The 12,494-nt window shown below is 44.7% G+C and overlaps 1 long non-coding RNA gene across 4 annotated transcripts in view; it reads left to right on the top strand.

The window, feature by feature from the left end:
- The window catches only part of LOC132250372 (uncharacterized), a 56,200-nt gene extending 44,397 nt beyond the window's left edge, over positions 1–11,803 (top strand). The window contains exons 4-6 of one of the 4 annotated variants that reach the window (XR_009462067.1): positions 9,020–9,061; positions 10,679–10,829; positions 11,388–11,803. This is a non-coding gene — a long non-coding RNA (uncharacterized LOC132250372). Of the gene's footprint in view, positions 1–9,019; positions 9,062–10,678 lie in introns of all 4 variants that reach the window. The other 3 variants (XR_009462065.1, XR_009462064.1, XR_009462066.1) reach the window with 3 other exon arrangements.
- The last annotated feature ends 691 nt before the right edge of the window (positions 11,804–12,494 follow it).

The following is a 12,494-nucleotide window of genomic DNA, read 5'->3' as shown; positions in this document are numbered from 1 at the left end:
GGAGCACCTCCTCAGCCCACTGCCCCAGTACAGAGTGCATCCCATGTGCCTGCTCCCTGTCAGCGCCAGACCCCTGCCTCCTCTCCTGAGTGGAGGCTCCAGAGGGAGTCTGCTGATCAATAGGGGTGCCCGGTTCTCCTCGGGCCTCCCCAGCTGGTCACAAGACTTCAGTGTGATGTATGGGGGAGACCCACTGTGAGGGCTACAGTGGGGAACCCAGGGATGTTAGCCCAATTGCTAGTGGATACTGGATCCTCGGTAAATATTCTAAGTCCCTGGTGGATCTCTGGAGGGAGACCCACCACGCAACATGTTCAGCTCAGTGGATATGGGGGAGAAATTCAGGAAGCTCCTGTCTGGCAGGATGTTCCCTTGCAAATTGACAGATTGCAAGGAAAAGTAGAGTGCTGTGCTCATGAGGGAAATGAGAAGGGAATCCTAGGAGTTCCTTTCCTCCAGGCATTTCAGCTAACTGTAGATCTAGCTAATGGGGTGTTATGGAAGTTAAAAGAAGGACCTGCAGAAGTCTCTGCTGTGCATCGTTGTGCTACCATAAAGGCACCTACTGCCACCCTAACCTCCATTAGTGATCCATGGGTACAGGAATTTCCCAGTGTGTGGACTAAACATAAGGCGGAGTGTGGAAAAATAAATGCTGAAGTTTTGATTAAAGGAAAAGATCCCCATCCTCAAAGACAGTATAAATACCCAGCTGCAGCAGAGGAAGGCATTAGAACTACTATAGATAGTCTTTTAGAACAAGGAGTGCTTGTGCCTATGCAAAGTATTTGCAATGCACCAGTATGGCCAGTCCTTAAAGCGGACGGGGTCACTTAGAGAATGACAATAGACTTTCGTGCCTTAAATGCAGCCACCCCTGCCGCTGCTCCTGTGGTAGCTAAATACAATGAGATCTTAGCAGCAGTAGCAGCTGGCTCCAAATGGTTCTCTGTAATCGATTTGGCTAATGCTTTCATGGCTATACCCCTCCATCCTTCATGTTGGTATAAGTTTGCTTTCACCTAAAGGGGACAACAATATGCGTTCAGCCGAACTCCCCAAGGTTTCCATTCTTCCCCTAGTATTTGCCATGCCCATGTCACTAAAATGTGGAACCGTTTGAGCCCTAAGCACCACTCACACGTAATTTCATATGTGGATGACATTTTGATACACACCCCCACTGCAGAAATGAACAGAGAAATCACTAAGGAGGTGCTGACTATAGTACAGGAAACTAGATTTAAAGTAAATAGGGAAAAGGACCTGATCAAAGAAAGAACTGGGGACACCTGGGTGACTCACACAAAGGGGCACCAGAAAAATCACTCAGAAGAAGCACATTGGAACAATAAAGCTGATGCCTTAGCCAAGTCTGCTGCTACTAGTTACCACACTGAAAATCAGGTTGAAATCCTGAATGGAAAAGGTAGAAAACCTTGGAGAAAATGGTTTCATTCTTCACAGCTCAAAGACTGGAAGGGTAAACCACCTGACCGTCAAGGAATAGGGTAAACAGTCTTCTCTATTCTGCTGGCCACCCTTCTTGGCTAGCAGGAAGGAACGGCTTCGAGCCGTTGGAAAATACGCGTCTGATAGGCTTGTCAGTGCCTACCCCGATGTTGAGGCAGGAAAAGGCCAGAGAAGTGCTCAACTTGTTATGGCCACCCTCTTATAGATCAATATTCCACTTTTCCCCTGCACTGTTGATCCCAGCTTCTCCCAGTATATATGGGGGGAGTGTGGGAGTTTTGTTTTTCTCTTCTCTGTCCCCTCACAGGTCTCCAAACACGAATGTTGACATTCCATAGCTGCACCAAAGCATTGCTGTGCATAGGTATCTGGAGTCTGATGTCCAGACTCTATTCTGAACCTGCGATGCCTCTGAAACTCTGGAAGTGTTTGTCAGTTGGAGCCCAGGAAATAAAATATCTGTGTCATATTCATGGATTCTATGGAAATGGAAGCAACCCCCTGGCCCTACAGCGTCGCTACCAGTTCTGTAAGCCATCATGGACTCAAGAGGAACCTGTACCATAAGTTATTAAATTGCACCAGTAGGAGCAGGAGTCTCTTTAATTGATGCTGCAAATATAGAAGTTCTTGCTAATAAGCTGTCATATGCCACTGAAAATATGGGGAAAATGGGAACTCCATTAACTGCATCTTTAAAAATGTTAAGCGAAGAACAGCAGCTAATAAGTAAGGTATTTCCTGGGGGGGAAAAACTCATAGAAGGGGATGAAAAATTAATGATGTCTGGTGTACAGTCCCTCCAAAATAATGTATCATTGGCTTTAGCGTGTGAGCAAGGTCAGACTCTCACCCAAAATGTCATCATGGGAACGATTCGGCAAGCCATGATGGGACAAATTCCCATGGAAGCAATCAACCTAATTCGGCCCCATGTAACGGAGGAAGAATTAGCCCTCCAGCCCTGGTGGAGATTAGTTAATGCTTCGTACAATCACCACCAGCAAAGCTTGCAGTTATTCCTTATAACTGTGGCAGGCAAGGAAATTAGAACAATCCACCCAGTAGTCCCACTGGGATTACAAATTGATGATAGCTCAGTAATGTACTCCAGGGATCATAACACTTGGGCCTGGCAGAAAGATACTGCGTGGAAAACAGTAAATGTAAAAGGGTGTAGGAGAAAAGAAGGTTTAGGTTACATCTGTGAAGACCAAGCATTGGAGGAGCATGATGAATGTTTTTTTTCCACAACCTGGGAACAAGTCTCACTGTTCCTTCGATGTTATCTAAGAAAGGAAATCTGCTATTGTTTATGTGGGTAAAGCATGTGTGTGCATGAGAACAAGATGTGATATTGTATTAATTAATGGATATTGGATAGCTCCATTGGGGGTGAGGGCTTGCAGAAGGGAGAGATACAGCTCCGTATAGTAACACAAGCAGCACATTGACAGAATCACCAAGACCCTAGAAACTATCCCTAATAAATAAGCACACCCCAAAGTAATGGGCAAATTTGGTAACACCCAACTAGATCATCCCAACCAAAGTTTGTCTAGCTAGGTCTTAAAAACCTCCAATGATGGAGATTCCACCGCCTTTCTGGGTAACCTGTTCCAGTGCTTCACCACCCTCCTAGTGAGAGAGTTTTTCCTAATATCCGAAATAAACTTCCCTTGCTGCAACTTGAGACCATTGCTCCTTGCTCTGTCATCTGCCACCACTAAGAACAGTCTAGCTCCATTCTTGTTATGACCACCCTTCAAGTAGTTGAAAGCTGCTATTAAATTCCCCCTCAGTCTTTACTTCTCCTGACTAAATAAGCCCAGCCTCATCAGTCATGTATGTGGCCCGGTCCCCTAACCATTTTCACTGCCCTCTGCTGGACTCTCTCCAATTTGTCTATATGCTTTCTGTAGGGGGAAGGGATGAGGGCAAAAATGGACACAGTACTCCAGATGTGGCCTCACCACTTAAAAATGACTTAATATAGTATCCAGAGCCACCTAAACCAACCTCCTAGTGAATCTGGACATTGAGAGCTACTTTATGTGCTAACTGTTGCTTTGCCCTGACCATATTGTATGTGGTGAAATGATTCTCAAATCCTGGAGAGTGACATCACTGAGGATGACCTTGTAGAATAGAAGTAAGGAGGCCTGGCAGAAAAATCATGCCAAGCACAATGGGCAGATTTGCAGAAGGTTGACAGCATATTGGCATGTAGCTTAAATGAGCAGTTTACTCATGTGACTTACCATTTAAAAGACATGAGAAATAATTATTTTGCCAGGCATGTTGTTCTATGCGTCCTGGAGTCATTTCCAGTTATACGAGGTGGAGGTGTGGAAAATATGCTAAAAGTACTCGATTTTGTATAAAAGAAAAGTTACACTGTGTATTAATTAGGAAAAAGAGCACATTTTAGAAATAGAGATGGCCCTAGTATAGGGTGACCAGGGCTTCTATTATCCACAGATCACTGACACATATTTGTTACTGTGCATGGCCTCACTACATAGAGTTAGTCATTGAGTCACCTGTAAACAGTTCTTTTTATCATGGTTTCCTGGTTATAGCAATGCAGGGGGGCAACTTGAACCTGATCCAATGGCCTGGCCCCAAGTGGAGTCAAGGGGGTGTGGCCTGCCTCAACCTTACCTGGTCCAGGAGAGTTGCAGCCTGGCAGCTTCTCTCTTTCTCTCTCTTCCCTTCCGGTCCCCACAGCTGCTTCTTATCTCCCGCCGGAGCTCCTGGCAGCCAATCTGCTGGCTTCTTCGCCAGCTGACAGTCATCTGCCCCTGCCATAAGAGTATTCCCTTGGGGCTTCCATTAGGTCTACTCCAGGCTCGGTTTTCTCCCCCACTCTGCGGGGAGCAGATAGGGCCAGGGGAGGGTTGCAGAGCCTGCTTCTCCTTTACACTCTTACACACAGCTTTAGCCAGGACTGATGTTACTTGAGCAATCTTAATTTGAAACCCTGTGTATTACGGTACCTATGTTGTTATTTCTTCCAAAGGCCTGTTAGATCCTACCACAACATGGTTCAAATAAGTATGCAGCTATTCAGTGAGTATAAAATTAGTCTAGCCTTTGATTATATAGTACTGTTAACCAGGTGATCAGATTGGCAGAGATCAGGGATAGTACAAGGATAATTCAAAATGTATGTTTTTTATCCTTTTAAAACATTATATGCATTTATATCTAGCTCTCATCATTACCTACATAAGGTCAATCAGTTTTGGTGCCATGCATCTTACAATTTGGTGATTAATGAATTTATTATAACCTGACAGTTATCCAACACTGGTGTGGATGGGTACCACACGTGATCTCAGCATGTGGTCCCTGGGCCATGTGTTGCAGGGGGGTTCTCCCCTCAATCCTACCACATGGCAGTAGGAGAGGTGGTTGCAGTTGGACAGCCCTGAATTACAACATTCCTACACACCTTTCATATCCAGCATACCAGATTTAGCTGAATAGTGCTACATGCTTTCCTTATCTAATATGCCAATTAGTACCGATTCTACCCAGCTCAGGATGCTCTTGAATAGATTCCAAATACTTTTGTGCCTTTTACTAACTTTCTGACCTGTAGGCTTTAAATTCATACAGCTTCAGGCCTGCCTTATTGCCTACAGCATTCTACTTTACCCAATAGCACAACAATGGGAGGGGTAACAGGAATACCAGCCCCAAGGACCAACCTGGTGGGAGGACACGTGTACTGAAATAGCAGCAGTTGTGCTTCTTGAATGGCTGCTGCTGCTAGCAAAACAGCCACTGCCACTGCCCTCAGTGCCACTGCCACTCAGAATGCTCAAGATTCCAGGTACACCTCTGATTTTAGCCACAGGGCCTTGGCCTCACTCAAGATGTGTATACAGGATGAATGGTATATAGTGTACCATTGCACTTGCTGCTGTTATGCCCATTTACATCATCAGAGGATTTGGTTCTTAATATATAATCTGTGTTAATCATCTTTGCATGTACATTTCTTTAGGTTTTTTATTCAAGAACAATCTTTGCTATTTTTTTCCATTCTTTGTAATAAAAAGGATAATCAAAGGCCATATGAGAAGCATTAAAGTTGTAGCGTGTTTGACCACTAACCAAAGACATGTGGCCTAGGAAACAATTTTTTTTTTTGAAATTATAGAAGAACAATCTTTAAGAAGAGCACAATGATGCCAACTTACAATTGCTCCAGCATTGCAGAGTGCTAGACACAGACCAGGTTTCAAAGACCTGAGTACCTGCTGGGCATGTCCACACATGGTCATTTAATGCGGATTAGCCCAATTTAAGCCACATTAGAGGTGTGTGTTTACATGTGTGCACCCTTAATGCATCTTTAAAATGGTGATTTTAAGCTATGTGTAGACCCATTACTCTGCATTAACACAGGGAATTTAGTCCTGGGTCTGCCCAGCCACTAGGGGCACTTGTGTATGCCATGGGGTTTTAATTCTGTTTAGTTCTCTGTAACTTGAAACGGTGGGGTTTTAAAAACACCACTTCAATTTAGGGAGAATTAAACCAAACTAAACCCCCATGGGGTGTACACAAGGGTGGGGGCCTGATCCTTACCTGCCTCCTCGGCGGCTGGGGGTGGAGAGAGCTGCTGGCAGGTCGAGCGGTCCCTGTGCTGTGTGGGGCCCCCCAGATGGCACCTGCCTGCTGGTACCTGGCCCAGGTGGTCCTGGGGGGCACCTCAGCCACAGAGGGAAGTACTGGCCCCACTGAAGCCATGAAGGGAATCACTGGGCCTCCGCGCAGCTCAGGCAGACTCCAGGGAGGGAAAAAAAAAAAAAAAAATCAGACTTGCTGTTTTTATGGAGCCTGCTTGCATGGGCTACCACCGGGTCCCACAGCTCAAGCTGTGTGGGGACCGCCAAACCCCAAGCATGTCAACTCTCTGTGCCATGTGTACTGTTGCACTTTGTTAAGTAGGAAACTAAAATACCTCGGAGGTGTTTTATCTTGCTACATACCAAAGTCATTTAAAGCATAATATGCTGCCAAGCCTGCAAACAGCAACACCATTAAAGTGGTGCAAAAGGACATTTAAGCCATTTTAAAGGCCAATTTTGTGGTGTATACAAAGGCCCTAGGGGGCAGGCCAGAACCCAGTCCCAGGGCTCCTGGCTGGGCACTTCTCCTCCCGAAGGGCTAGGCAGCATTTATAAAGTTTGCCACTTATAAGTGGATTTTTTATTGATGGTGGGTGGGGAGGGTGGTAGAGGTGCACTGTTTGTTGAGATGGGAGGGAGGATGGATGGGGGTGGGTGTTGTGAGGTTAATAACGTTTTTTTCCCAACCATGTGTATCCTGAGAGTGATGCTGGGGGTGGGCAGGGGGTGTCTCAGCGGCAAGGCAGGTGGGATGAAGCACGAACTTCAGGAAGAGGGGGTTAGCCAGGGCCTTCTGCAGCCAGTGCCCTGGCTCCTGATGCCAGGTTCATGGTTCTCCTGGGGCCTGGAGGGGAGAGTGCCTGCTGGGACCAGCAGGACCAGCACCATGGCTAGCAGGAGTGTGGGGTGCTGGTCATCACTGGCAGGGGCTGGGCTGGAACAGCGGGGTGCTGGGTGTCGCCAGCAGGGGCATCCCTGGGGTGGGCCAGGAGGGAGATGCCACATGCTGTCCCTGTACTGGGCATGAGGCTCTTGGACAGGAAAGGGGCTGGCTAGGGATCAGAGGGCCGTGGTGTGTTTCCAAGATGGCTGCCAAATCCTGGCAGCTGGCTCTGGCTTCAGCATGGCTGCCAAGTGCTGGCAGCCATGTGTCTGGAGGCTGGAGCTCCTCCCAATGGCCACAGGGGCACACGGCAGGGCTGAGGTAACCTCTTACTAAAGTTTCATAGTTGGTAGGGTCGGAAGGGACCTGAGCAGATCATCAAGTCCAAACCTCTGCCATGGGCAGGAATGAATGCTGGGGTCAAATATCCACAGCAAGGTGTCTATCTAGCCTCCTTTTGAAGACCCCCAGGGTAGGAGTGAGCACTACTTCCCTTGGAAGTTGGTTCCAGATCCTAGCCGCCCTGACTGTGAAGTAGTGCCTCCTGATATTTAGCATGAATCTACTCTCCAACTTAGTCCCAAGTCCCAACACATGTAGACACCTGCCAAAACCCATTTAATCTGTATTAGTTTAATGCACGTTAAATTTAAACCCATTTAAATTCACATGTAGATACACCTGCTGTGTCCTACAGTCCTTTTCTGATTACAAAGTAACACCTAAACACCCTTCCTGAGATTGGAGCCTCATGATTCTGAGCACCATATATACCCATAGTAAAAGATAGACTCTAACCTAAAGAGTAGATAAAGAGTTAGAGAGGAAACAGAGGTGAAGGGACACAGAAGGTCAGCGGAGGAACCAGGGATGGAACCCAGGTCCCCTAACTCTCAGATCAGAAGCCATACTCTGGCTTCTGCTGCCTTTGCCTGGCAACCAGTGGGTGCATCTACATGTGTGATTTATTGCAAAATTGACTAATTAGCTCTGCAGTAAAGCATCACAATCTACACGTGCACCTGTATTAGGGCACACTAAACTAATTAACTCTGTCATAGGATAGTACTGCCCAAGACAAGTACTATCCTATGCTGGAGTACTTATGTGTGCTCAAATGCATGTGTAGGCTGCTCCAGTCAGCCCCAAGGGTGATACAGTGCAGGAACTGCCTGCTGGCTAGCCCTGCAATACAGTACCCTCATGTCCCAACTAGCTCCTTACTGCCCAACGCTGCCCGGAGCGTGGGGCTGATTCTCTGAGCTCCCTGCTCCAGGTCAGCTGCTCCTAGGTGCAGCATCTTCACATGTGCCCGGGACCATCCCAGCTCAAATTCCTGCAGTCCCAGGTGCACATGAAGACACTGTGCCCGGGAGCATCTGACTCTGGCACAAACTGCACTGGAGTTTGTTCAGAAACATTAATAGCACGTGTGCACCCAGTGAGTGCCAACCACGTGTTCCTAGTTGACAGAGTTCAGAGTCTCTCTTCCAGTGACATTTCAGAAGTATCTGTGACAGCAGTAAAGGGCTCTGCTAGCAGATACATCTGCTGTACAAGAAAGTTCCTAACTGGTAACAAAATGTTTGATTTCTTAGGCATAAGAGTTGCATACAACTTAACAGCTGCTCTGTATAGGAAAATTAAAGTGAAGGAATCTAGGATGTGATTTTACCGTGTACTCCAAACTCACACTGAACATTCTTTAGTGCAAATTAGCACTGCTTTTGCAAAAGGTAGTTATTTCTAGTGTCTCCTAAAGTGGAGTTGCTTGCAAGAAGAGTTCGCATAGGGTGGCTAGTACACTGTAAAGTCACATTCTAACTTATCACTTACTAATGTTTGCATGTGGACAGGCTCTTAGATGGTTCACCAAAGCTCTGCGACCTGACACTGCTGACTGACTCCCAGCTGTGGGAAGTACTTTCAGAAGTTATGTATAAGTTTCAAAGTTCAAATGGTGACTGACATGTGGGAGCATCTAATTAATCCTTGGTTTAACTCTACTCATTCTTAGGAAGACACAGGCATGAAACTGAAGTGAAGAGTTTGGAAGAAGGTATAATTTATGTCAATTGTTATGCTCTTACTCACTAATTCACCTCTAAATTTGTCCTATAATATATATATACATATAAACATTTTTATGACTGTAGACTAGATTTTTATTACTATACTCTTGCCACTCTTATGTCCTTATTAGGTCAAATGAAAATGCAAGCATTTCTGAGTCCTGCTGAAGTTATAATGAAATGATTGATCTTGTCACTTGCACATTAAAAGTGCTGCCATTGATGTAAACAGGAAGGGACACCAAACATCTTAATAAACTATATTTTCTATTTCTTAATATGGAAAGGACTCCAAAAATTCCCCACTCAAGGCCATAACCACAAAATATTGCTCAAGTATCATCCCCTAAACCAGGGATGGGCAAAGACCAGCCCATGGGCTGAATCCAGTTGGCGGTGGACTCCATTTCCCAGCCGCCTCTGCTCATGGCTGGGGCGGTCTCCATGGAGACACCAGCCACAGCTGCACATGAAAGCTCAAGTGTGGGGTTGCCATGGAGACCAGCCCCAGCCACCCTGGCAGAGCATGCAGCAGGGCAGAGCAGGAGGCTGCTCTGGAGCCACTGGGATCTTGTGATGGGGACAGCTTGCTCCGGAGCCAGGGCAGAGCCATGATCTGTAGCCAACATGCTCCAGGCAGGGGCGTACAAGCAGGGCATTGTGGCGCTGCCCCTGCTTCAGATGAGGCTGTCACTGATGCAAGGAGGCAAAGCAGAACTGCGATCCCCTGCCTGCCTGCCTCTGCCTGGAGCATATAGGCTACAGATCATGGCACTGCTCTGGCTCTGGAGCAATATGCCCCCATTGCAAGATCCCAGTGGCTTGGGAGCAGCCCCCTGCCCTGCCCTGCTACATGCCCTGCCAATGTGGCTGAGGCTGGTCTCTATGGCAACCCCAGCCTTGAGCTTTCTCCTGCAGTTGTGGCTGGGGTCTTCATGGAGATTGGCCCCAGCCGTGCTGGCAGGGGCTGCTGGGAAATGGAGTCCAGCTGCCAGCTGGATTGACCATTTTGCCCACCTTTGCCCTAAACTCTATGCAATTAGGCCATTTGGAAACTCTCTCCCCTTGACTTTTAATGGAATCTTCCTTTTTGTCCTATGGAAAATCTTTTGGTGTGAAAGCAGCAGTTATAATTCTTAATCTCACTCACACTCATGTCTCTGAGTTTTAATGAGAGAAATTTTCTCTGAAGGTATTTTATATGGAAGGGATTTTTTTAAAAAAAATCAGAGCACTGCTCTTTAAATATCTAAGCTTTCTATGAGAGATTCGTAAGGCTGCATATAGCTGAGTCTAGTCTCAGGGTTTGATAGGTGAAACTTGAGGCACACAGGAGAGCCATTAAAATTTGTATGCTGTGTTGCTAATGCTTTTTTACCCTAATCCTGTTTTCACTAAGTGGGTTTGTTGTAACTTGGGAAGATAAAGGTTGGAAACTTAATATATCTTTAATCTGATTAACAGAATCAAAGGAGAAATCTTTCCTAATACATTTTTACTTTTCCTAATATATTTTTATGTCTTTAATGTCTCTGGACAAATCCCAGGTCACAAAACATAAACTGTTAGATGTAACCCACCTAATTTTCCTGTGTTTTCAACAGATGCTAATCTGGAATTTATCTTGGTGAAGTCAAAAGAAATTTTATTGGAATGGAGGAATGGAGGTCTGAGAGGCTATTAAACAGAAAGATGTAACCACAAGCAAATCACAGAACCAAACAGAGTATTCAAGTCTGCCTCCAATCAGCACATGTAATTTCCTTTTGAAGTTTGATGTATTCAATAGATGCATATTTTTCCCCCATCTAATCTATGTGCATATTTTTGGATTGAGCAGGATTTGCATTTATATTACAAACTAAATCCTCACAAGCCTGAATCCATTGCACTGGATTTCTACTTCAGAACATCATGCTTATTGAAAATCCTGTCACTAGTTTGTAATCAAATTGTATAACCCTCTGCATTTAACTTTGTTTCAACATGAAGTTAAAAGTTGCTAGCAATGAAATTTAGGACATACTTTGCATGACCTAGAAGAGATGCCATACATATGGTGCAAAGATGCCTCTGTCAAGCCATGAAACTGCAATCGTTTGATTAGGTATTTTATTTTTCACGTGTTGGCTTTCAAATTTGGCATGATTCCAATTGGCAGATGACTCCAGTGCAAATCCAAATTAAGTATTTAGTAATCATTGCTCTTGGGAGTGTCCAATGATTGTAAACATTCTGGCACCAGACTAAGGCATTAATGGAGCAATTTGTGTAGTGGCAAATTGATTAATTTGATGTACTGTTTTGTTTGAGGATATTGCAGGTTTTCAGAGATGAAGTAGAAAAATTCAGTGGAGCAACTGTTTCCTTGGTGAAGAAGCATACTTTTTAATCAAATAGATCAGGATATATGCTCTTGGCAAGATGGTATGAACACTTGCATACAGAAAACTTTGGATTTGGAGACAATATCAGCAAAAGGAAGATACAGATGTTTAGTTTGGAATGCCATCACTGAGCTGCTGCTGAGAGGAAAAAATGGCTTGTGGTTAAGGCAGTGAACTGAGATTTCTGAGATCTGAGTTTAAGCCCTTGGCTATCACAGACTCCATGTGTGACATTTGGAAAATCTTTAATCTCCCCATGTCTACGTTCTCCACTTGTAAAAAAGGGTTGATAATGTTAATTCTTTGTCTGCTTTATCTAATTAAACTGTAAGTGAGTTGAAAGATGGGGTTCTCTCTTTATTTTTGTGAAAGCATAGTGCCCGATACAATGGGAATTCAATCTAAACCCAGTACAATGGGAATTCAATCTAAATCAAGGCCTTTAAGTGTTGCTGTAAATAGATAAATAGACTAATAACTTATATAAAGTGACAGCATCCTCAAATTGTAACAATTATTTCAGAGATGCTTAAGAACTTTAAGACATTATATGGATGCAGAGAAATAGTGATGGTTAATGCATCTTGTAGGAGGAACTTCCCTACTTAGTTATGTCTCCTTACCTTTTCAAGTCAAATTATATTAGCTAGATTCAACTCAAACTAGAATTTCCACCCCACACAAATAACATTACTAAATTAGTTTTAATTCCTAAGGAAACATGAAAAGTCAAAATTGTGAAATTCACTGTGGATTGGAAATTCCAGAAAACAAAGTGATTTGGAATCGCTGGACTATGTGGTTCTGTTAATGTCAAATGGTTTCATTCTGATGATGTTAAAACTTTTCATTTCCAATAAGGTAAAACATTTCACTTCAATAATGTTACAACTCCATAATAAACTGTAACTTACTGAAACATTATAGAACAGGGGTCAGCAACGTTTTTCAGCAGAGTGCCAAGAACACCCACAACTTCAACTTGTAAGATGTTGGCATGCCAGGGGTGGATGGCAGGGGAGCCACAAAGGGC

The sequence above is a fragment of the Alligator mississippiensis genome, chromosome 4 (assembly GCF_030867095.1).
Source record: "Alligator mississippiensis isolate rAllMis1 chromosome 4, rAllMis1, whole genome shotgun sequence".
NCBI classification, from domain to species: Eukaryota; Metazoa; Chordata; order Crocodylia; family Alligatoridae; genus Alligator; species Alligator mississippiensis.
Note: the sequence above shows the minus strand (reverse complement) of the source record. Positions and strands in the feature narration are given on the sequence as shown.